The sequence below is a fragment of the Calonectris borealis genome, chromosome 12 (assembly GCF_964195595.1).
Source record: "Calonectris borealis chromosome 12, bCalBor7.hap1.2, whole genome shotgun sequence".
Classification (NCBI taxonomy): domain Eukaryota; kingdom Metazoa; phylum Chordata; class Aves; order Procellariiformes; family Procellariidae; genus Calonectris; species Calonectris borealis.
In genome coordinates this window covers 23141700-23165416 of record NC_134323.1, presented here as the reverse complement: position 1 = coordinate 23165416, position 23717 = coordinate 23141700, and the positions used below count along the sequence as shown (strand labels likewise).

The 23717-nt window shown below is 52.1% G+C and overlaps 1 protein-coding gene and 1 long non-coding RNA gene across 2 annotated transcripts in view; one reads left to right on the top strand and one right to left on the bottom strand.

Annotated features, from left to right (window-relative positions):
• The window catches only part of ZFHX3 (zinc finger homeobox 3), a 174945-nt gene extending 159540 nt beyond the window's left edge, over positions 1–15405 (bottom strand). Inside the window, exon 1 of the mRNA XM_075161724.1 lies at positions 15004–15405. The gene's annotated coding sequence lies outside the window, so the exon portion shown is untranslated. The remainder of the gene's footprint in view (positions 1–15003) is intronic.
• Positions 15406–16003: 598 nt separating this feature from the next.
• LOC142087442 (uncharacterized) lies at positions 16004–20725 on the top strand. The gene is made up of 2 exons (XR_012675446.1): positions 16004–17742; positions 20434–20725. It is a non-coding gene; the product is annotated as an uncharacterized LOC142087442 (long non-coding RNA).
• Positions 20726–23717: the final 2992 nt, after the last annotated feature.

Sequence of the window (23717 nt, the reverse complement as noted above, 5' to 3'; positions counted from 1 at the left end):
CAAAGCGGCGACTCTGCACCACAGCAGCCGCGCTCCTCCTCGCCCGGGACGAGGGCAGAGCGGGCGCTGTCGCCGGGGGAGCACGAGCCTCGCAGCAGCGACAGCGATGCCCCATCAAGTACCAGGGGGTCGCAGCAGCCATCCAGCACCCCCCCCCCTCCTCCTGCGACGGCCGTCGCAGGTCCCTGGGCATCCACCACCCAGACACACCATGGGTCAAGCACCTGGCTCACGTCTGGTGGGTCCAACTGCTGCAACCCCGTTTGGTGGAGCACAAAGGCGAGTGTTTAGGAGAGCCTGGAGATTCAGAGATTTGACTCCTCGAGACACCATACAGTCGCAGGAGCCTTCACCTCAAAGCTGTCCCTCCAGAGAGACTGCAGAAGGTAGCACGCATCGTAAATAACAAATCACACACCTGTTGCACCAAAAGAACATGCTCAAAAGCCAGAAACGGTAAAAACAACCCGAACAGAACAAAATCCAGGGCTACTACTGCAGTTCAACAAGTTCACCCTTCCAAAAGGCAGAACTAGAGCAGTTTGCTTTATCACACTATATTTCACCTGCGCTTGCCTCCTCGCTGCTGAGACTTTTGGCACTTTCTCCAGCATCAGCAGAGGCTGCAGGTGCACTCAGCAGTGCAGCCCAACCAGCTCCGACCCTCCCGAGCACGCGTGGCAAGGACCAGGATGGAAGAGGATCTCTGCGTTTGCACACTTTGCATTTGCCTAATGAGTCACTTATTACCACAGAGAAGAGGGCTCAATATTACACAAAATTTACTATTTTTCCTCTCAGAAAAAGCCAAAATTTGCAATCCCACTGTTTTGGGGTTCTGCTTGTCCGCTCCTCCCCACCCCAACTGGCATCTTAGGATTTAAAAGAGAACTCTAGCAATTACCAGTTTAGATCAAGGCTTTTAAAAAAAAAAAAATCCACTTTCTAATTTTAAACAGGAAACTCTCCCTGGCAAGATCCCAAGAACCCTACCACGGTGACTTTTATTAAATGCAAGTTTCTCATCACTGCAACTCTGAGCACAGACTGTCAGCGCTGGCAGAAAGCAAATGGACACAGCCCTGACTCTGCAGACCGTCTTGGGGCTGCCCACTTCTCCCCCATGAGATACATGAAGTCCTGCTGTAAACGGGAAACATTCATTAAACTACACCCAGGCAGGCAATTTCAAAACAGTGTTTAGAAATAGATTACCTCCTTATCTGCAGTCAGTGAGCATGCCTGGTTTCTTAGAGAGGCCGCAGCATGACACATCTAAACAGGAGCCAAGTTTGAACGATCAAGCAAGATAGAAAGGACGAGCTTCCCCACCACAGCAGATAACATAACTAAACTGTTTTGAAAGAGTATTAAAGTTGAAATATTCTAGACCAGATTTTTTTACCCTAACTGCAAAGTTTCAAAACAGATATTATCAAAGAAATCACAACAGCTTCTAACAGCTATTCCCATTATCATGTCCTGCATCATCCGATTTAGAAACCATCCTTCTTGTTCAAGTTCTTGAGTGCGTGTTTGCAGCAGTAATCACTTTTATTTGTCCTGTCTTGGAGGCCAGTTGTTAAGTTCACATTTTCACTCTGGGGTATTAAGTTTTTCTTCACTGATGACTTTGTACAGAATAAACCACTAAGAAATCATCAGGCTGTAGAAACAATCAGAATCTGGGGGCTTTATACAGGAATCACTCTTTAACAACCAGGAAAACAGGCACCTGTACAAAGATGTCCATAACTGTCAGAGGAGAAGGCTGAAGCGATGGGAGACTGAGCTAAAGGCTGTACCCACGCAGCTAAATCACGATAGCAACTGATGGAGGTAAGTGACTGTGACGCCCTACTCCAACAGCCGGCGCCTGCTGAAGGAGAGGTGACACAGCCCTGCACGCAAGTAAGCGTGCCCGCACAACGGAGCTGGATCGCTTCATTCCCATCGGAAATGCTTCAACAAACCTGGTAAAGTTTTCACACTTGGGCCGGCCTTATCGCACAAGTTCAGCTTTGAGTCGACAAAAACCCATGCTTTGCTATGGATAGCGGAGAGGGTCCCGACGGCCTCGCCTCCACTGCCACGTTTGCACAAGCGGTGAGTAACCTGGCCGAGCGCGCGGCACCGCGCCGGAGCAGCGCAGGCCCGTGGCGCGGCAGGCAGAGGCCTCGAGCAGAGCCCCACCGCCCCGGGCGCTCAGACTGGATATACAGACTGAATGTGCCTTGCCTGGGAGCCTACGCACGCTTGACTTACAAAGACAATAAGAATACTATGCAAAGACAGCTGACATCCAGGAGCAAAATCCAACCCCAGTACAACCTGCCATCAGGGAAAAGCACATTGCATGTGCTCAGCCAGCCCTCACCCTTCACTGGTGGCCTGTGCGGCTCTCCGCCATCCCCTCCACTACTGCCAGATACATTCTAGACCTTTACAATGTTAGTGGAGTCATGAAAGAGAGTCCTTCTAAGTGTTATTATGCAACTGCTTAAATAAAAACAAAATCAGTTTTAAAACCTGCAGCGAATATCTGTTTTAGAACTGCAAAGAACACTAAAGAGAGGACAGGAGAGAGGAGATGGAGACAGCCACGGTATGAATGAACCTCTTGGAGAACAGGAGACAGTTCCTTCAGAATAACATTGGCCAGTGCTGCTGCAGAGGACCAGGGGGAAGCAAAGATATTTGTTTATTTATTTAAGCAGGTGAAAATACAAACAGAAGTAATCCAAGCTAAACAGTCGCTCCACGTGCCTGCTCAGGCAGGGGTGGGAGGTATGGTGGCAGAAATCACCAGGGCACAAAACCCGCAGCAGAGGCTGGAGTCACGCAGATGCAGCACCCAGCGAGGGCCCAGGCGAGGGCCCAGGCTGCAAATGGCCCCGGCTGCTGCGCTCCCCACCCTCAGCCCCAAGCAGAAGTACCAGCTCCCCCATGCCAGGGCTCCCGAAAGGAGAAGGACCCTCAGAAGGAACCCAGGGCACTGCAGGGACCAGCTCCTCCTTCCAAAGCAGGAGGACAAAGCTGCTGCACAGCCAGCCCTGGAAGGCTACACAGGGATCCTTTAAGTTTAACCACACTGTACTCCCGAATGGAGAAGGAGAAAAAACTAATAAAAATAAATAAATAAATCACTAAAAGCAGAGCCTTCCTCTACAGCAGCACTACACCAAACGCACACTTAGGCCCTAATTCAACACACGTTTTAAGCTATCATGGTAGCAAAACAAGCAATCCTCCTGCCATCACTCCTTCGGGAAGGGCACTCATTCCTGCCTCTGCGCTCCCCCCGCCCCGCTTCAGCACAGTAATGTCTGCAGCAACATACCATATCACACTATTATTTCAAACTAAAGGGAAGCTGGCAAAACAACAACAACAAAAAGATTTTGAGGAAGCTTTTTTCCCCCCTCTCTTTTGGCAGAGTTTTTCTAACCCAGGTCCCTTCCCTAAACTACTTCCCCATGCCACTGCCCCAAAGCTCTATGCCAGCAAAAAGAAAAAGCATCCAAGGCAGTACTGCCCTTAGCAGCTGTATCGGCTTCCAATGCAAGCAAAACGGTGGCCCCTGCAACACCCTTCCTGCTTCTGACCCCTGCACAGCACCACAGGCAGCACTCAGCCCTCTCCGAGATTTACTTGCCAAGAGTCCGTTCAGGTGAGTAAACAACAGAAATTCAACGTAAGGCGTGTGAATGCAGCACGATTTGCTCATCAGGGTGTAAACCTGCTTGTGGACGTTCTTGTTTTGGTTCGAAATCAACTAGCTTTGGTACAGCTTGTAACTGTTTCCAATCCAATTAAGCCAAACTAAAATAAACCATTCTTGAACTGAAAATAATGTCCACAGGGCATTCTAACGTGTAAGTAAATCCTTTGAAAAAATAATAATAAATCAATGCGAACTTTTCTAAGTAGGAAGGGTTGCTGGTAAGCAGAGGGTATTTGTTATGAAAATCTTTGAAACAGTCAGAATTAGAAACCAAGCACAGCTTTTTACAAGACACTTTTCAGAGCTGAATTGCATTGTTTACTTAAGACAGTTAAAAGGATATCACCAGCGTGAAATGAAGTCAACTTCAAAGTCACACAGTTTCAAGTCCTAAACATGCCACAGCAATCTCATTTTAGGAAAACACATGCTCTAATTTTGTTAAGTGTTTCTCTTCCTCTGCTGTGCAAGAGGCTTATACAAGGAAGAAGGAACCTTAAAAAAACAAAACAAAAACCACAACGTTTTTACACTCAACACACAATGAAAACATTACAGAACAAGCCCTCTATCCTTTCTGCTGCAGTATCCAAAGTAGCTGTTTCTACCAAAAGAAGCCTTATTTTATCATTATCTTCTCCTTTTGTAAACGATCCGTACCACAAGATTCTCAGTCCTCTTTTATTCCTAGCTGTCAAGAAGGCAGGAGCAATCCCCCAAAGCAGTTAGAAATATCATCTTTGCAGCTAAAAACTGCCCTGGGGTTCTGACGCTGTATCCATCATGTCCTCTGAAGGTGACCTGGGGAACAGAAGTGGGAGGAAGGCTGCCCCTTCCCCAGTCGCACCCTTCCCTTGCCCGTTCTGCCATCAGAGGGCTGATTCCAGATCCCCTTCCCCTCCTCTCCCGAGAGCCGTCCAGGTTAGGCACAGCTAAGAGCATTGCTCGATACCATTTGCAGAGACTGAACCGTTCAATATCCAGGTAACAGCAATAACAAAGCAAGTGGGAGTCTTAACGAAGGTAAAGTAAAAGAGAAGTTGAGAACGCACTCATTCCTGCTCCATAATCCAGCAAGGCCTCCAACAAGACACAGAAACAGCTTTTAATATCCCCAATATTTTGAATGGAGAAAACTGTGACAAAAATACCGTCTTTTACCTCTTGGCATGCTATATTTAAATGGAAGGCTGTAGCTTTTTCTGTTTCCCCACCTTTTTTTGAATTTTAAAATGCAAATGACCTACTGAGCACCATCAGTAGTAAAAAAACCCGAGGCTTTGTCTGACCCATGTTCTCCCGGGCCCAGTGGTGGAGAACTTCAGTGGGGGGACCCGACCACCACGACCCACGGAGCCCTCAGAGGTGGTGCACCAGCAGCCTCCCTCCCCGCTCTCACCACTCTCGCCAGCTCCGGCTGAAGAAGGCACAGTGCGAATTCAGCAGCAGACGAGAACTTTCTCTGAAGGTCCAAATCCTCTGCAAAGCTCTGCAAGGCACCCAGCTCCTCCTGCATGGACCAGAGTGGGCAGTAAGGAGGAGGCTGGTTCACCCATGCTCTTTGCTTTCTGTAATAAACCGCACTTGGGTGTTTCTCATTTGGCCTCAGCAATTCAGTAGACTGTGTCACTGCACTGTCCCTGCCTTGGCACACCGGAAGAGGCCCAGCCGTGCTTTCCACAGAGGACGGAGCTCAGCAGACAGCTCTATTGCGCTGAAGACTGGTGACAGGCACACCGCGTAATCGACAATCTCCAGAGGATGGCCAGTGCTTCTTGCCAAATTTCATCAAAAGCATCTCGCTAATCATTGCTACTTCACGGGCTTTGCACCCAGAAGCAAGAAGGGGCTGAGAAAAAGATGGCTGAAGGAAGAAAAACCAGAATCCCGACATCCAGCTCCTGCCTGAAGTAACCGAACAGTTTCACAGCCCAGCACCGCTTGGACTAAATGGAAGGAAATCTCAACTCCAAAGAGCGAGCACCTATCACTTCAGAGACGCTAAGTGATGCTACTCAGAGAAGCATCGATGGAGGAGTGGCTGGCTGGACACTTCCAATCACATTATCAACAGCACGAGGACCTTGCAGGAAGCTTCCGGCAACCAGGTCTACAGCCCTGGGCACAGCTGGAAGGTTTCGGGTGAAGAGAACCCACTTGTGCTACCCCTGCTGACCCCAGCCAGCCAGCGCTGCGTAGAGCAGAGCTCAACCCTCCTCCACAACGAGCTTTGAGCAATCCCCGGGGCGCTTCCAGAGCTTGGCTTAGTTGCTCAAACATCTGCAGTTCCAGGTGAAACCGCTGCAAGCCCGCCACGAAGGGAGCTCTTCATGCAGGGCTGCACTGGCACCGGACCCACCACCCGGGGAATTTCCAGGATCTCATGCAAACCTCCAGGACTTCCATTCTGCTCAAAATAAAGAGAAAACAGTGGACAGACTGGTTAAAATAAGGCAACCAAGGAAAAAAATCTATGACAGCTCCTTCAGACAGACACCGCTTTTGGCCAAGTAACCGGTTGCTGAAAGAGCAGAAGGGCATGAGGTGTTGACCGCCCTCTCAGGGGCCGGGCATCCCATGCGAGCATGCAGCACACATCCCGCTCCACACACAACAGTGCGGCAAGCAACGGGCACCGGCTGGCAGCAACGTCTAGTGCAACACCTCCTCTCCCTTCTGCGAGCCGTGCAGTATCGCCACAAAAATCCTGCCAGTCCTCCTCCAGCATCAGCCTGTCGTGAGGCAGCACGCACTTCTCTTCCACCGTCTCTTCTCTCCTTGGCCAATAACGCAACACAACTGCTGGCACGCTCCTCCACGCCGCCTCTCCCTCCAGCTGCGCTGCAGAACCACCATGATGCCCACAGGAGCTCCTGAGGAACAGGATGGAGTTCAAAACATACACTTGCCTACACCTTCATACATGGCTCTGCTTAGACTTGGACTCTCTAAGACTACAAACCCTGGCCGACACGACCAGGCCTCCTCCACACCAGCGCTCTGTGCTCCAGAAAGCAGCAAAACCAGGAAGGATGAAAAGATGTTACAAAACGAAGACCAACCAGCCCCGTTTCTCCAGTTCCAGAGCACAGGTCTCCAGTATGGCCCACCCGCCGGGAGGTGCCAGGCTGCTCCGGGCAACCCCTCTCCTCCCTGGCTGCCCCCTGCCCACGTACGGCTGGCACTCATCACACGCATTACCCCAGCGAAAAACCCGGCTCAGACAAGGAGATTCACCTCTCCCCGCCTCCCCCAACCTAATAAAGGTCAACTGAAGCAGGACGCTGGGCATCTGCAATAATCCCGCAGAACAAGGCCTGCGACCGATGCAAGCGGTAATTGCAGCGATGCAGAGGCAGGGGAACAGGACCCTCCTGCACCATCTGCAAGCGCAGTTGCTTGCGTGATGCACAGGTACTGCACGATGCTTGGCCACCGGCCGCAGTCCGTCTGGGTTCAGGCCTGCCACGTTACTACAAATGCATTATCCCAGCTGCCTCCTGCCTCTCCAAAGTGCCAGAACAAAATTCCCTGGCACATGCAAAGCACTGAGAAAACAAGCAAGGTCTGCAGCATGAATTAATCCTCTGTCTACAAGGTGGATAGAGGAGGAGAGGACACCCTTCTCTAAGGACTCCAGTGCAATCACGGCTAGCGCACTGCAGCCCCGGGTGGGAAGGTATTTATGTACCAGAAACTAGTGGGAACAAGTGTAACAGCTTGTGAATTATCTGGAAGGGGGAAAAAAAAAAATGGATAAAGTAACAAAGAACAAAATTTAAGGATGTAACAATGCTCTGGGAATTTAAGATATGTTACAATTTTTCATAATTAACCCCCACTTATAGTCTCTGCATGAGAACTACGTATTATCCCATTTCATACTCCAGCTGAGGCAAACATTTGGTGGCTTGCCCAAAGTCAGCATCAGAGCTAAAATGGATCTTTTGACTTCCAAACAAGCTCACAGTGTTAAGCTGCTTTTTACCGTCTCTACAGAAGATGAAAAACAGCAAGAAGAAAGGAACTGGGGAAGGAAGCGTGTAAGACTAAAAGGGACAAAATTAACAGGAGAAAATTAGGCTCCAAGATCTAAAGGAGCTTTCGAGGAGCAAACGCCTGGGTGCTGCAAACCCGTCTCCCAGAGGAAAGGCCGGAGGTGAAAGCGCTGACTGCAGCACCCCGGGGGACACGGCGAGCCCCACCAGCCCCGGTGGGACCCATCGGGCGCCTTCACCTCCAGCGGCTGGGCCCAACGCCACCCAGGGCACCTGGCGTCCCCTCGGCCCCAGCACCGCCGGGGAGGGGAACCACAGTCCTGGCCCCAGCACCGAGGTGCCGGCTCAGCCCCAGCAGGCCGCCGCTGCCCCACTCCTCCGCGTAGCTGCGCGTAAATCACGCCAGCTCTCAGTCCGGGGTGCGCGTTACGCTGGGGGGCCGGGGGCTCCTCGTGTTAGACACCAACAAAGCAGAAGGTTAATTTGAAACTCTCAGCCCCGCTGCTGCGTGCTTGTCTCTCCCTCGCCCTCCCTCCTCGCTCTCCTTTCTGTGCAAAGCCTGACATCTACAGTTCTGTCTGGCACAGTCAGAGGCTGCCGATGGGAACCGCGCGCAAGGACAGCGGCCAGCCGCGCTCCGCTCCCCCGGGCAGCCCACGGCCGCTCGGCAAGGTTTCGCTCGCTCACACGCTGGCAGGCACAAAGCAACCTCAGCCCGGCCAAGGGACACATGCCGGGAGCAAAGACCACCCTGGCAACGCTGCCCGGCAGTACCACTTCTCGGCGGGCTCTGAAGCACTAGCGGCCACCGCACACTGCTGAAGCTCATCCAAGACCAGCTCCTGCCACTGCACATTGACATCTAACGCCGTCAAACAGAGCAAACCTAAGGAGAACTACGGCGTCGTGGCATCACCTCCACAGCCATACTGCAGGAACTTACTGCACTCCAGCATTTCATGAGCAGCCTTTCTGCTCTGCTTCTGGAGGTGTCCGAGGGTCTGTAACACAAGAGGTACAAGTGAAACGCACAAGCTGGTGTGCACAGCCTGAATCCAGAACATCCTCACGCCGCAGGAGCAGCCCTGGTTAGCAGATCCTGCAACTCACGAACATGTGCCTAAGACACCAAGTAGCTCTGTACTCCATGCACTCCCCTGGGTCAGTCTTCTGAACTAACCTGCAGGCCTGCTAGCACATCCTTCCATTACACGGTATCTCACCAAAAATACCTTGGTGAAGAATCCCCCGATTCTGCATTATCCCAAACAATGTGCACCTGACTGCAACTCTCAGCCCAAACAACGTGCACCTGACTGCAACTCAGCTGGCTATGTCTCTGCACCCCCTTGCCTCCCCCTTCTTCACTAAACTCTCTTACAACAAGAAGGAAAGACAAAAGACCTACGAGCCCATCACCAGACGTCACAGACATTCAGGAAACCCAGCAATCCAACCTAGCAGGATCAAGCACATCATTGCGATGTTACTATCAACATTTAAGTACGTGCTCTGAATTCTGCAGTGAGCATCAGTCTGTTTGCACAAGACAGACAGTGGCAGCGTGGCGAAAGGAGGGTTAAAACTCCTGCTACCGAACCAAGCCAACCAGCCATTTTGGAGCTAGGCTACCACCGGCCAGGGAAGCACGGCTGTGAGTCCGAGGCAAACACAAGGCGGGACGCAGGGTGCTTTGCTGCCACTGCCGGGGACCAGAGGGGTCGGGAGCAGCTCCCAGAGCACGTCTGCTCCCATCCTCCCCAAGGAGGGACCGACCCTCCGGCAGGCACGCTTGAGCCATCAAAATAAACATTTACTAAGAGCTAACGTGTTACAGGCCCTGCAGGCTCCACTTTCCCAGATACCGGGGTGGGGGGAGGACAGGAGAAAACCTTTTACCAGAACTGCCATGCACATCGTCTGCTCCAGCATCACCAATGAGTGAAGGAACCTGGGCAGCTCAGCCCTCACCAGATTTAAGACCTGAAAGCCCGGGCGCTACAGGGCCAGCAGCCTCCTGCTCCCCAGCAATGTGAACCATGCAATTCAGAACACTGGGAAATGTTTGTTTTCCGGAGGAAAAAAAAAAAAAAAATATATATTGCTGCTCTGCTTTGCCTTTTATTAGCAAAAGGCATGTTTGGCGCTTGTGACATAATGAAATTACAATGAACAGCTAAGTGTCTTTCTCCCAGCAGCAAACTCAAGGGCAAAGCAGGGTGGCTGCAGCCTGCCAGCGGCAGGGCTTCTCAGCACCCAGACTGTCCCACTGTCCTTCCACCTCGCCGGCCAGCCAGGCTTGGCCCCATGCAGCCGGGACCCTGGGCCCTCCTCAGCAGCTCCTGGGACGCGCCGGGAGCCACCCGTCAGCTGTGGCCCGCACGGCCACCGGCACAGGTCTCTCTTCCCGACACCTCCAACCAAAAAATAATTTTAGATGGGAATGAACTTTAAGCTGTGTTTACGGTCCACCTCTGGAAACACACACAGCGCACACCTGACGCAGAATACCACCGCTCTCCAGCCAGCGTTGCTGTGGAGATGAACACCCACCTCCCGCACCGACAGATGGACACGTCTGTCTGGCGGAGACAACGAGGAAGCGCTGGAAAGCGCTCACTCCTTGCTGGCACAGCGGGACCGGAGCGAGACCCGCAGCATCTACGGGGGGAAGGAAAAACACCGACATGAGCAGGCTGGCGCAGCCCGCTCCCCCACCAGCGGCCGCGGGGCAGGAGCATGCCAAGGCTTCCCGGTCCGGTGGGATCCCCGACCCAGCGGTGAGGACCGCCATCTCCCCAGCAGCAAGGGAAGTCCGACTCATCCACCACGCTTTGCCTTTTTTTTTTTTTTTAACTAGCTGGAATTTATCTATTTCTCTAATCCCTGCCCACACACAAACCCAACCTCAGAAGCAAACAAAAATGCATGAATCGCAGATCAGAGACAAAGCAGGAGGCGGGACGGGCAGCCCTGCTCCCTCCTGCCCTCACCTCACCCCACGGCGCGAGGCGGTTATATTTAGGTACCGCCACGGTCTGCGGTGCCGCGGCCCCCCTCGGGCACGGCGCAGAATGCAGATTTTCCAGACAACAGACCACAACAGCTCCGTCAAAACCATTAGAGGCTGCAGCGCCCAGGCCTGCGCACAGATGTTTTGATTCCCACTCTCCTGCCACGACAGCCCTCGACAGCCCCGTCACTGCCGCGCCGCCACACACTGGACACCCGGCCCAAATTTCGGCTGGTGAGGGAGGGAGGGTGGGAGGGAGGGAAGGGCAGCCCCGCTTCCCACTGGAGAGCTCCTCTCTCCGGTCTCCCCTTGCTGCCCACACCCCGGGGCTCCCATGAGGGAACAGAAGCAGCGCAGAGGGGGGCAGCCCCCATGGCCCCGCTCCAGCCCCAGGGGCCTCTCCCAGGCCGAAGCCCCCGCGGTCGGTCAGTTGCAAAAGAGCGTAGGACGGGCGCAGCCCTGCGAGCGGCACGGGGGTCCTGCACGTGTCCGGGCCGGGGAGAGCAGGCGGGACCCGGCTTTGTTCACGGCCCACCTCTCCTGCCAGCCGGATGCACCCGCAGGCACGCGGCCCCCGAAGCCACACAAAGGCCGAACCTCGGCTGCGCTCCGGTGAAGGGAAGCGGGGAGCCGTGAAACACTCGGCCTCTTCCCAGCCCGTCCCTCCTGAACACGCTGATCTCTCCAGCGCAAACGCACCTCCAGCTCCGGCGCCGCGGCAGGGCTGGTGCGCGCACCACCAGCACCAGCACCTAGGAGAAGATGGTGGCTGAAAACTCTCCCACCGTAGATGAGAGAGTCTGACACCGGCGGGGGAAATGCTCACGCGAGGGAGTCAAGCCCCAGCAGAATAGAGCGTGTGAATAAAGTTGATGTAAAAGCCCGCTAGTCGTTTTTCAGCTTCTCCATGCAACATTTTTTTAATTATTACTACTATTATTATTTTGAAAAGCCAGGGGGAGGCTAACGCAGCCAGCCATATGTCCATCCGTTTGGGATTTAGCGATCCCCGCTGAAGCCGTTCAACTGCTGGCCAGGCCCAAAGTAAATCTGCTCCTCCGCGCTGCTCCCGGCCTCCGGCACGACACCGACAGGAACCGGGGCGGGGGGTCAAAACAGAGAGATGAAAGAGGGACACGCGCCTCTGCTTTTGTCAAAGCGGCTGCTGCCGGGCCCTGGTTTGACAGCAGCCACGACAAGGCCAGGCGAATGTGCCAGGCATGAGGGGCCGCCCGCGCCGCCTCTGCCCGCCCGAGCAGCACCTTGGCTCGGTCCTGCGGGAACAAAAGGCAGCGGCAAGGCGGGAGGGAAGGTTCAGGGGCTCCCGCAGCCGAGGGCCAGAGCTGCTGCGAGCGGCACCGCTGCCGCGCGGGAGAGGGGCTGGACCGAACTTCCTGCTGCCCACTCCTCCCAAAATGACCGCGTTTAAAAAGAAAAGAGCGGGGCAAAAATATAAATACAGCAAAGCCACCTCTGTGTCCAGATGCGGAGTTTCTCTCCCCTCTAATATGCCTTTTGTTTGCTTTTGTTTCTGGCCGAAGGCTGCCTGTGGAGCGGGACCCAGGCGGGAGGCTAGCTCGGGAAGCCGGGTCCCCACACTGAGGCCGGCACGGGAGGAAAGCCCTCGGCCGCGAGGCGGAACAGGAGCCCTGGCGAGCCCCGGGCCTGGAGCTGCACGGCGGTGGAGAGCCCGGCCCTGCTGCCAGCCCCCCGCGGGGGCTGCAGGGGGTCAGGGGCCGGGGATGCCCCCCTCCGCGGCTCCCCCCTCCCGGCCGCTCCCCAGCCTCTGCCAGTGCTGCAGCCGAAAAGCCACGCTCTGTCTTGCGCTTAATGCCGGACCAGACAGTGCTCCCTAATGAGGGAGCATTACAATCAGCTTGTAATGCTGAATTTTTAATGCTGCCAAGGGCTCTGTTACATAATAAAGGGGGAAACGGGAGCAGAGCGCGGCTGGCGGGGCGGCTGGCAGCCCGCTTCCCCCCGGCCCCGGCCCGGTGCAGGTGGCGGCCCCGGCCCACCGGCCACCCCTCGCGCCCCCTGACCCGCCGCTTACCGCCAGCACCGCAGGACAGGTCGCGCACAACACCCATCGGAGCTCCTGCCCTGCCAGGAGGGTTGCACAAACTTTCCTCAAGTGCGTGGACGGGTGATGCCAAAACGCTCGCTCTCCTCTCCGCCAGAGCTCGGACGGGAAATGATTTAAAAGCAAAGTTCACGAGCATGTTAACTGCATGCTCTCGTATGTTCCCGTACATACAGTCTGCGCTGCTCCTCTCAGTAATACCCTAAGACTGTAAATCTATAACCACTGCAATGATTTAGTGATTAAAAACATGATAACATATTGTGTAACTGCAAACCACAGAATCCCTGCCAACTCTCCTCCAAGATACAGGAACAAAAATACAGAAAATGTGTTGCTCGCAGCAGTCTTCCTAAACTCAACGGAAAGATTTTAATAATAATAATAATAATGAAAAAAACCTAGACATCAGAAAAAGGCTGGATACAATGCAAGGCTGGAAAAAAATTTAAAAGACGGAGTTTTAAATACGATTCTTGCTCTAACAAATTACAATCTAAACATGCCTCTCTTTTTTCTCTTTTTAAGTTTGTCGTAACTGGAATAACTGGTCTTGTGTGATGTCTTGCATATTCAAAGTGCTTTGTAATAGGATACGGAGACCAAACCTTATTTGCCTAAACTCAATGGGTTTTATTTTTTCCCCTTTCCCCCCCCATTTCTTTTCCTTTTATTTTCCCTCCTCCCCCCACTTCTCCCCTAACGGGGGGGGGGAGGGGGGAGAAGGCAAAAGGAAGAGAGGGCTTTAAGCTGTAAAGAAAATACCTGAAAGGGGAGGCTGCAATTTGTAATATGGCGAGGGAAGCCAAATATTATATATGTATTTTTAAAGGCAGCTGTGGGAGTTTTGGCCTCTAAGCAGCCAACTTGACCCCATTCTCTCTATTCTCTTATTTCCCCCGTTGCAGGATTCCTGCACCTTCGGTCAGATTCGAACTCAATGTGACCCTAAGGAGGGAGTCACCGAGCCTCCAGAAAATTGCTCCATACTAAACAGGAACGAGAAGAGGAGAAAGACAGACAGACGGCCGGCCGAAGAAGGGACGCGTATATATTACATATCCGCACAAAGTACAGGACATCCCTGAGAGCAGCTTCAAGCACAGCTTGAAAGAGAAAGAGACCTTTCTTGGAATCAGAAAAAAAATTTTTTTTTTGAAAGAGTGGGGGGAGGGAGTTTAACAATTTAAAAAAAAAAACCCGCACCCAAATTATAAATAATTCACACTAAGAAACCCGCGTGTGCGTGCTACATCCATGCGCGTATATACCCAGACACACAGACGTACGTGTCCCCCACGCCAACACACACTCTCCTCCGGAGGGTTAGTTTCAGGAGAGCATGAACCGCCTTCCCTCCGAGGGCGAGGAGCACAGTTTATTCAGAGGAATCAATAGGAAAGAGCATTTGCAAATATTTAGATAAGCGCCGTGCGATTCAGCATTAAGTAATTAAAAACTGAAACTGAGAAGGGGGGGATCGGCCTACAGTGCCGTTCGCTGCCCTCACCTCTCCCATCCCCCTAGCCGCATTCTTCCCAAAACTGAGCCTGCCCGCGGAAAACAAAAATCGTAATTACTCTCGCTCGCAGGCCGCTGCGGGGCACCTCGGGCGCGGGGCCCGGGCGGGCCGGGCCGCCGGGGCAGTTTTAGGCACTTCTTCGCCCCTTTGTTTTCTAGCGCGTCCCCGGCGCCGAGCGCCCGCGGGGCACCCCGGGGCCCGCCCGAGCGGCCTCTCGCCGAGCGGGTCCCGGGAGGCGCCGGCGCCGCGGAGCCCAGGCGCGGCCGCCGCTCGGCGCGGAGGAGCTCGCACCCCCGCGGGGCCGGGGCCGGCCCCCGCCGATCGATCCCCGCGCCCCGCCGCCCGCCCCGCCGCGCACAAAGCCGGGCAGCGCCGCGCCGCTCCGCGCCCGCTCCGCGCCCCGCGGCCATGGCCGGCGGGCGGGGCGGGGGCTCCGCGGGCGCGCAGCGGCCCCCGCGGCGCCGGCACCTGCGCGTCCCCGGCGGCGGCGGCGGCGGCGGCGGGGCTCCGGGACGGCGAGCGGCACAAAGTTTGCTGGGGGATCCGGGGCGGTGGGTGGGAGCGGGCGGGAGGGGGGGCCGGACCAGCCCCATGCAAAGCAGCCCGGGCGCCCCGAGCAGGAGGAGCCCGAGCGGGGGACAGGGCAGAAAAGTTGCCACTTACGCGGTCGCTGCTCCGGCGGCGGCGGCGCTTTTAATCCCGGGCGGCGGCGCGGGGGCTACAGATCCCATGCAGGCTGCGGCGGCTGCGGCGGCAGGAGCGCGCTCCGCGGAGGGGCCCGGGGCAGCAGCAGCGGGAGCCAGGGGCAGCAGCCGGAGCCGAGCGGGAGCCGCCGCCGCCGCCGCCGCTGCCCAGCAGCAGCATCGTTGTCGGGGAGTTTGCAGCCCCCCGGAGAGAGGGGGCCGCGGGCGGCGGCAGCAGCAGCGGCGGCGGCGGTCGGGTCGGGGCGGAGCGGCGCGGCGCGGAGCGGAGCGGGCGGCGGGGCTGGCGGTCGCCGGAGCAGGAAGCGCCCGGACTCAGATCTGATGATTGGGAAGAAAAAAAACTCTTTGGATCTTTATTCTGCTAATTAGTTTCCTGCAAAAAATGGCTGATTAGTGCAGTGCGCATGTGCCTCATTACCCAGGCACGACGGGAAGGGCTAATTAGCCACCTTCTGGATCAATAAGATTCAGCCCAGGCGGCGGGGGAGGGAGCGAGCGAGCAGGAGCGGGCGGGGGGAGCGCGGCGGCGGCGCCGCACCGAAACTTGGGGCAAGCGGCCGGCCCCCAGCCCGCGGCGGGGGGGGCGCGCTCCGCGCCGCTCCGCGCCCTGCCGCGCAGCGCCGCGCCGGGGAGGGGGCGCGCGGGCCGGCGGGCGGCTCCGCTCCGCTCCGCACCGCACCGCGGGGCGCTCCGCGGGGCCACCTGCCCCCGCGCCCCGGGCGGGGCCGTGCCGCCCCGCGCAGGGCAGGGCAGGGCGAGGACGACCCCCGCCGCCGCCGCGTCCCCGGGAGGAGGCGGGAAAGTTGCGGCCGGCAGCGAGCGCAACTTTGTGCCGCGTCGCCCCGGCCCCGGCGGCGGCCCCCGCGCGGGGCGGGGCGCGGGCGCGGAGCGCGGCGGAGCGGCTCCGCGGCATCCCCGCGGCGCGGCCCGCGCGCCCGTTCAAACTTTGCGGCCACCTTTCCGCGCGGGACAGCGGATCGATACGGCCGCGTCCAGCCTCGCTGGGAGCCGGGCTACAGGTTTCACCAGCCATCGCTGGCAACAGCTTTGTCATTTTCTAAAAATAAGAAGCTAAAAGTTATTGTAGAAGAAGGGGCTTTTTTTGTCCCCTGCACAATATGCCTTTTGTGAGTTTAATGCCATTCTGGGGCTCTCTATAGCCCCGGACAATGGGGAACTCCAGGAGGCGGCTGTGCCTCTGCCTTTTTTCTTTCTTGCTTTCTCTTTTCTCCCCCCACCCCCTCCTCTTTTTTCCCCTTTTTTTTCTTTTTTAGGAAAGGATGCAACATTCCTCCAGTCCTAACAGAACCTCTGGTTTGATTAAATAAATATTTCCTCTAGCCTTACGGTAACATTTTTCACTTTCTGTTCGGGTGCATCTGCGATTATTATTTAAAATTTTTATTTCCAGCGGCTTTTCCCTCCCCATTTCAGCCCTGGCGAAAAATGTAGATGATTGCTGGGAACGTGGGATTTGAATTTTAGGAGGAGGTGAACCAGTAAGGAGCCTCTATCCAGGCTTCAGGAATATGTTTTCATCATCCTTCTGTAAGAGACTATTTTATCACTGGCAGAAATGCAGCTGAATTAAATCATCTCTCTTGAAAATCTAAAGAAGCTTTTCAAATTGCCTTTTTTTCCCCCCCTTTTTTTTTTAATTTTTATTTTTAATAATAACCCAAATAATTAACTTCCCGGTTTGTTTCATAGCATTGAACGAGGAATGCAGTTGCGGTCAGTTTTTCCATTTGGGAGAAGCTTAATGTAGGTGTATTTTATACTGAAAGGTAATAAACTGCATGTTTGTTAGTAAGTATTTTTAATGAAATGCATCAAGCTTTCTATAGTTCTTAATGTGGGGGTAGTCATTTGAAATTTGACAAGTCCCTTTAATGGGATGGGGGGGGATGAAAGAAGAGGACAGATTATTAGAAATTTGAAGAAGGGCTGTACTAGTTGATACATTACTGGAAGTGTCTTGCATTTGGAAGATATTCGCAGGTTTTAAGAATCAAGGTTTAATACATACCATAGTTATTTGAATATTATAAATGCAGCACTGATGTGTACTGTTACAATGCGCATGCTGTGTATGAGTTCTTATGGTTTGTTAAATGGATAGACTCCAGTATGTTACCAGTTTGCCTTTAAAAGCTGCCCTTAAAAATTTGTCAGTCCCTGCTCAAAATGTGTTTGTCTACCTTTATGGAAGAATAATTGTTAACGTTACTTGCCCTTCCAAAAAAAAAACCAAAACCCAACAACCAAACCCAACAAAACCAACCCAACCAAAAAAAGAAAAAAACAAAACAAAACAAACCCCAAACCAACAAGCCCTGGGGCAAGTAGGATTTTTCAGGGCTGCTTGGTGTGCTATCTGTAAAGGTGCATGTAATTTGTAACTGTTGTTCTTGCTGAATGTGAAGCAAACGTGTTTTGATGATGAAGTTGAGGCGAGAATAAAGTAACCCCTGTCTTTTAGTACTTGGTATAACTTAGAAGAAGTGCATGTTTTCATCAGAGGCTGTAGATCCGGTGGACAGGTCTGAGAATGGGTGCTGCTTATGTACACACTTTTTTGCAGAGCAAAGAAAAAGTAAACGTGGAGAAGGTGGCAAGCAAATCTAGTAACTCTGTCGATACTCCAGAAACAGGCACCTTCGCAGGAACATGTGCAAATGCAGAGTCTGGTAGCCATGTACGTTTTCTTTGCATTTGCATCGCGAATTCTAGTTTTGTGTTGCTGTCCTCTAATTTCCCATGACAACATATGGATTCCATAAATGCAAACATGCCGAAGTGCATCTGTCTGGGTAGTTAACACAAACCAAACATCCCCCTTTTCGGCGATTCTGCTGTTCCTCTGGCCGTGCTGCACTGTGCCCTCCTGCGACAGCCTCTCGCTGCTCCTGCATTCTTGTCCTTTCATGCTCCCGGGGTGATCTTGAGTGCCCCGAAAGGGAGGAGGGCAGCAGGCGCCGGGGTCAGAGGCGCCGAGACCACGGCCGCGCCCAGGAGCGGAGGGGTTAAGTGGGGAGAGGGGAGTGCACCCTGCGGCCCCCCACCCTCCTGGGAGCTGGGTCCAGCCCAAACAGGCTCTGCGCTGGGGTCAAGTCCTAGGACATCTTCCCTCTGCTCCTGGCAAGGGCAGGAGACGAGGCTGGGAAGGCAAGCAGCCAGGCTGAGCGGGTGGCAGAGGTTTGCCCCTCGTCCTGAAGGCAGCCGTCCAGAGGCTGGGGAATGGAAGAGTTCCCATTTCTTACCAGGGTGCAAAAAAGAGGCAGCGAGGTGTGTGTGTGTGTGCGTGCGAGTGAAAAGAAGGGAACGAACAAGTGAGGACTGCAGGACTAGTGGGATAAACCACTGTGCAAACACCAAAATAAATCTAAGGAATAAAGGAATAATTTGTACAGTAATCGTTAGGTACGATTACACTTACGTGCACGCGTTTCTCCTCTAGAAAATTTACTTCCATTAAGATTTCTTTGTTCTGGGCAAAAAGACAATCCAGTTGCTAAAATCTAAGAAGGGACTACCCTTGCTTTAATTAGGAATCTCAATACAGCCTCATCTGTTATACTACGGATGCCTCTTGTTTCTATATATGTATCTCTACGCAGGCATAGATAGGATTTTTGGTTCAAATAGCTTTTAATGTGCTTAGTAGAAAGAAGCTCTCAGTATTAGATCTGCAGGGAAAATAAGACTGATTTTTGCCATAGGAAACTGGTTAAAGATGCAGTTGAATTATTAGATTAACCCTATTTTTTTGTCTCACAGCGTATCTGATATATTTGCACATAGAATCATAGAGTTTCATTTATATGTTATTTTGAACAGATGGAACTAATACCAGCGCTTTAAAGGAAAGTTATTATTTGTAAAAACATATACAGATTAAGAGGAAAAACTTTGAAGCAAAATGTTTTTCTGAGGCAGCGCATTTGGCTTTCTGGACATAACTTTCAGAAAAGATGGTTGTTATCTTTGACATGTAAAACAGGGGTTCTGCAAGGAGACCGAGTCCTCCGGTAGAAATACGACTTGGCTGCCGAGCAGCTTAAGAGCAGCTCTGTCCTGAGGCAGGAGCGGGCCAGATTTGCTATGGCTGTGGTGAAAGCAGTTGACCACAGTGAATTTTTAGGGAGCCACAACCATATCGCGTGGCTCAGGCACCAGGCTGGCTGCACACTGCCTCCCTCCACCTGGCACTGGGGCGGAACTGGGCTAAAGCTTTGAGGGGGAAGAGGCCGACTGGACGTGAGGGACTGATGTATGCATATAGTAAGAAAAAAGTTCCAGGCTATCTTTTTAAATTCAGGCTTTAAAAATTATTGCGGGGGGAAAAAAAAATCCCACTTGGGAAAAAATCTCCATAATATCATCCTCTTGCGTAGCTTTGTGCTTCTTGGAAATATGTCTGAAGAATTAGAACAAAGCGTAGAAGGCCGGAGTCCTTGAAGGAGCTCCAAATGATAAAGTCTGCCATTCATTTTAAACACAGCGTGCATTGTGAAAACACAGGTCAATTTGAAGGCATTTGTCAGATTTCCAGTTCCCTCTACTCCTTTGCAATGGAAATTTGCAATCAAATCCCTGTACTAGAGTAGGGATGTCTGGCTTTATCAGTTTTTATTACTTTATACTCAAAGCATTGTCTAGGTAAGCTATCTTTTCATTTAGAAAGTTTGTTTGCATGGAGTTGCATACAAGAAGGGGGAAGGCTGACATGAATTAGGCTGGAGCAGATGCATTTATTTAGGGGTTTGGAAAGGGGGGAAAGGGCAGATGATCAGCAGCGACTGATTGCAAAGGGCTGTCTAAGCTGCAGAAGCGATCTGATACCATTTAAAGACGCCCAGCAAGAGGCATGGAAAGGGATATTCCAACAGCAGCGCGTTCATTGTTGGGATGCAGAAATGCAGCAAGGCTTAGAAAAAGAGGGCTGGAGAGACGCGCTGCTGAGCAATTCTAGCCAGATAACGTGAATTTCTTCTGGAGGCACGTACGTGGTGTTTAATGGGCAGGGGGCTGCCTCCTTTATTGCTGAGAAAGATGTGTGGGTATGCTAGAGGGGGCCGTATGTATTTCTCTAGAAGAAATACATACTGTAGGATTTGGGAGAGATTTGGGCTGGGGGGGATATTCAGAGGAACGTTTATTCTCTTCTTTTTTCTCAATGTATTTCTGGGTTTTTACCCAATTATTAAAAGAAATCTGTCCATCTGTTTTATAATCACCGGACTTACTATAGCCAGTGGGAGCGATGGGACATCAGCGGGCTATTCCAGCTATTTCCAAACCTCTGGCTAGGTTGCTGTAGTCAGGCTGAGTAAATACCCCTTAAGTCAACTAGCAGATTTTTAATATGAATTTGCTTTTTTTGCAGGCCTTAACACAAGATGAGTAGATGTGTTTGTGATGGAAATAAACACCTGGAATACATCTATATGTTTCTTTGCTTTTTTAGAGAAATGAAGAAAAAAGTCTTGGCATTTAATTAGGACTCACTAACCTGATAAATATTGAACATCATTTCTTTGTGAGCTGTTCTGTGTGCTCAGAGTACTCTCTGGATGTATTCCACAATTGCACTTGTTTAATGCCTATATCACCTCATGCCTATTGTATTTATGTTGTCATCAATGTCAGATTTTAATTAAACAATTAAATCACTGTCACAGTAATTTCCCTAGAAAACTATTTTAAATGAAAAATCCCACAATAAATGTTTGGGAACCATCTTAAAAGGAAAAAAGTGGAAATAAGTTACAAAATAAAATTACAGTTCTCACAGAATTAGAAAAAAAAATTGTTTTCAGCACTGAGAAGAATTCTGGTTTACAGGGTAGCTTCCAAAAATTCAGAGTGTGTCAGTACAGTGACTAAAACAACCTGGCTTGTCTTGGGGCTAGTCTGGGTCTTTCAGGCTGAGCCAGAGGCGGAGGGACCCTGGCCCAGGGCTCGTGCAGTGCTGTAGTCGTCCCCCACTATGGGCCAGGAACAAGTGACAGCACTGCAAATCTTCCATCTTTCAGCGCAAGTCAGGTATCAAACACTCCTTGGAAAATAGTCCATCCACCTTCTTCCCCTCCAAATTATTTTAGAATTAAGACAGAGGTTTGCAGAAAAGCCTGCATCAAATTATTCAGTAAGTTAAGCACCAATACCAGCTGTACCTACTATATAGTAACCATGTACTCAAAACCTAAGTTGTAAGCAGTGAGAAATCTGATCTGGCATAGCATCTTTGCTACAGTTAATCAAATAGTTCATCTCTACCTCTTTATAAATATATGTTCTTATTCCTCTAAAACCTGTACTTCTTGCATGGAAAAATCACAAATACAACATGCAAAATTCATCAGACAAGATATCTGAAAGAATCATGCTCTCAAACGTACGTTCAGGATATTACCTGTATTTAACATAAGCACATTTGACATTTGCAGCACAGCCTCCGATGTGAGGCATGCTTATTGAAATTCGGATTCCAGCCTGTGATTTCAGTCGGCGATGTACCCTGCAGCTAACCCCGACCCTCCCCTATTAGCCGGCGTAGCCGCTTTGATTTGTGCCCTGGGAGGGCTGGGACAGGGAGCCGAGCGCCGGGGAGCCGCAGCGATGGCTGGGGGGGCTCCGCTCCCCCCTCTGCGCCCCAGCAGGCACACAGCTGGGGGCCAGGGGACGGGGGGCACGGCCAGGGCTGAGGGGGTGCTCCCCCCCAGCACCCAGCCCGGGGCGGGAATCCCGGGCAGTATTTCTTTTATGTCCGTGCTGCATTTTTATTGGAATGCAGCTTTGCAGATTGGGCTGTGCCTGGGATGCGTGTGGTTTCTATCAGCCCTGAAGTGTTTTACAGCTGGAGGTGATTTGGGGGGGCACATCTAGCCTCTCCATTTGCAGCCAGGTCTGATGTTTGTCTGCTGCTGTCTCTCTAATTTTTTTCCATGTTGCCTCCATCAAAAGGTGAGATTAGCGCTGGGGGGGGGGGGGGGCGATGACGACGACACCAGGCCCATCCCTCCCTCCTCCTCCTTTTAGTTTGCTTCTCGCAAAAGCAATTCGCCAGCAGATCCTCCTCCTTCCTGCGGCCAACACAAGCCGGCAGGAACGGCAGAGATACCTGGTGCCGGCCGCTCCCGAGCTGGGCAGCCCGAGGCCCTGAACACAGAGGCCGGCCGCGGGTAGCTGTTTGGGGGGACCCCCCGCCCCGGCCAGCTGGCTTCACTTGAGAGTCTGGGGCACAAAATCTTTAACCAGAATTCAGCCAGTGAACACCACTCTGGCAAAGCACTCGCTTTATCAGGCCGTAGCTACAGCCGAGCCTCCACCGGCCACCTCAGCAGCTGCCAGGGCGCGGCAGACCCTCCCTCGGACCCACCCAGGGCCATCCTGGCTTTGTCAAGTGAGGCACTGCCACTAAAAGTAACTTTGCTGAGCACATGCAGACAGAAATAGGTATTTTTATACTCGGTAAAGGAAAGGGGAAAACTGATGAGGTTGCACAGAACCCTCCTCCAGGCAGGAGAGGCTGTGCTGGAGGAAAGTATTGCTCATAATGACACTTAAGCCCAGACACTTGAATGCTAAAGGTTAAACTTACATTCTTCAAGAAAGGGCTCCTTGCCAGCTTGAACTGTGTTGTGTGTTCACTATTGCCTCCTCCTCCTCTTCATCCACTCTCAATCCACTTTTGGTATTTGTTGAAATAACTGAGGTTGTGGGGTGTTTTTTTTTTCCTCCCCTAATGTATGTTCTCTGTGCCAGTCCTCAGTCTCATGTCTGTCACAGGGTTAAAAAAAAAAAATATCAGTCTAACAACGCCAGTACGAAAGTGAAGATTTTTTTTCTTAGCTGCTAACTACTATAGCTTCAATCTAGAAAAGACCAGCCTAAGCACATTTTCTGTCCTCCAGTGACACACAGTCCATAGAACGCCATCCTCTAATTCCTGTGCTTAGCCGAATAACCAGAATGGATATTCTGACAATAAGGCTAAAAAGTTAATATGGATTTAAAATACAAATTGAAAGGCTGATATAAATACAGTAAACAGTAGGATGGAGAAATAACTTCTGGAGACAATAATCACCAGGGCTGGGGATGAAACTGGTGGTAATGCTTCCAAATGTTCAAGCTATGGAAGGAGAAACAGGAAAATGCCCACCCAGGCGCAGCACTTTAAGATTAACTTCAGCATAATATGAAGAAAGAGCCACGCTGTTTGGATGCTGCATTTAGATCTTAATGATGAAAGCGCACCTTCTCCATATACTTCCATGCTTCTCCCCAGAGACGTTTCCCATTAAAAAAAGAATGGAAATAACATTATGGTTGTGCACGCCTTCCAAAGCAGCCCCTTTTACACAGTATCATGTAGGCTTTCTGCGGAGAATCAGTCTTAGGTGAAATCAAGAAACATATGTCTCAGCAGCAGCAGAAGCAGGTAGAGGAGACCCAGAGTGGAAGGCTGGATCAAACGCTTTGAGGAGGAGCATGGAAAAGAGCCAGAGTGAGCTTCAGAAGTCAAACACAATTTTTATTTGGGTTCAGAGATAATAAAGGGCTAGTGATGTTCATTTTTCCTACTTCCTGCAGCAAGGGAACAGGGGGTTGCAGTGCTCCGCATCCCTTTAAACAACAGCTTGCTGCAGTGTATTTCTTGGCACA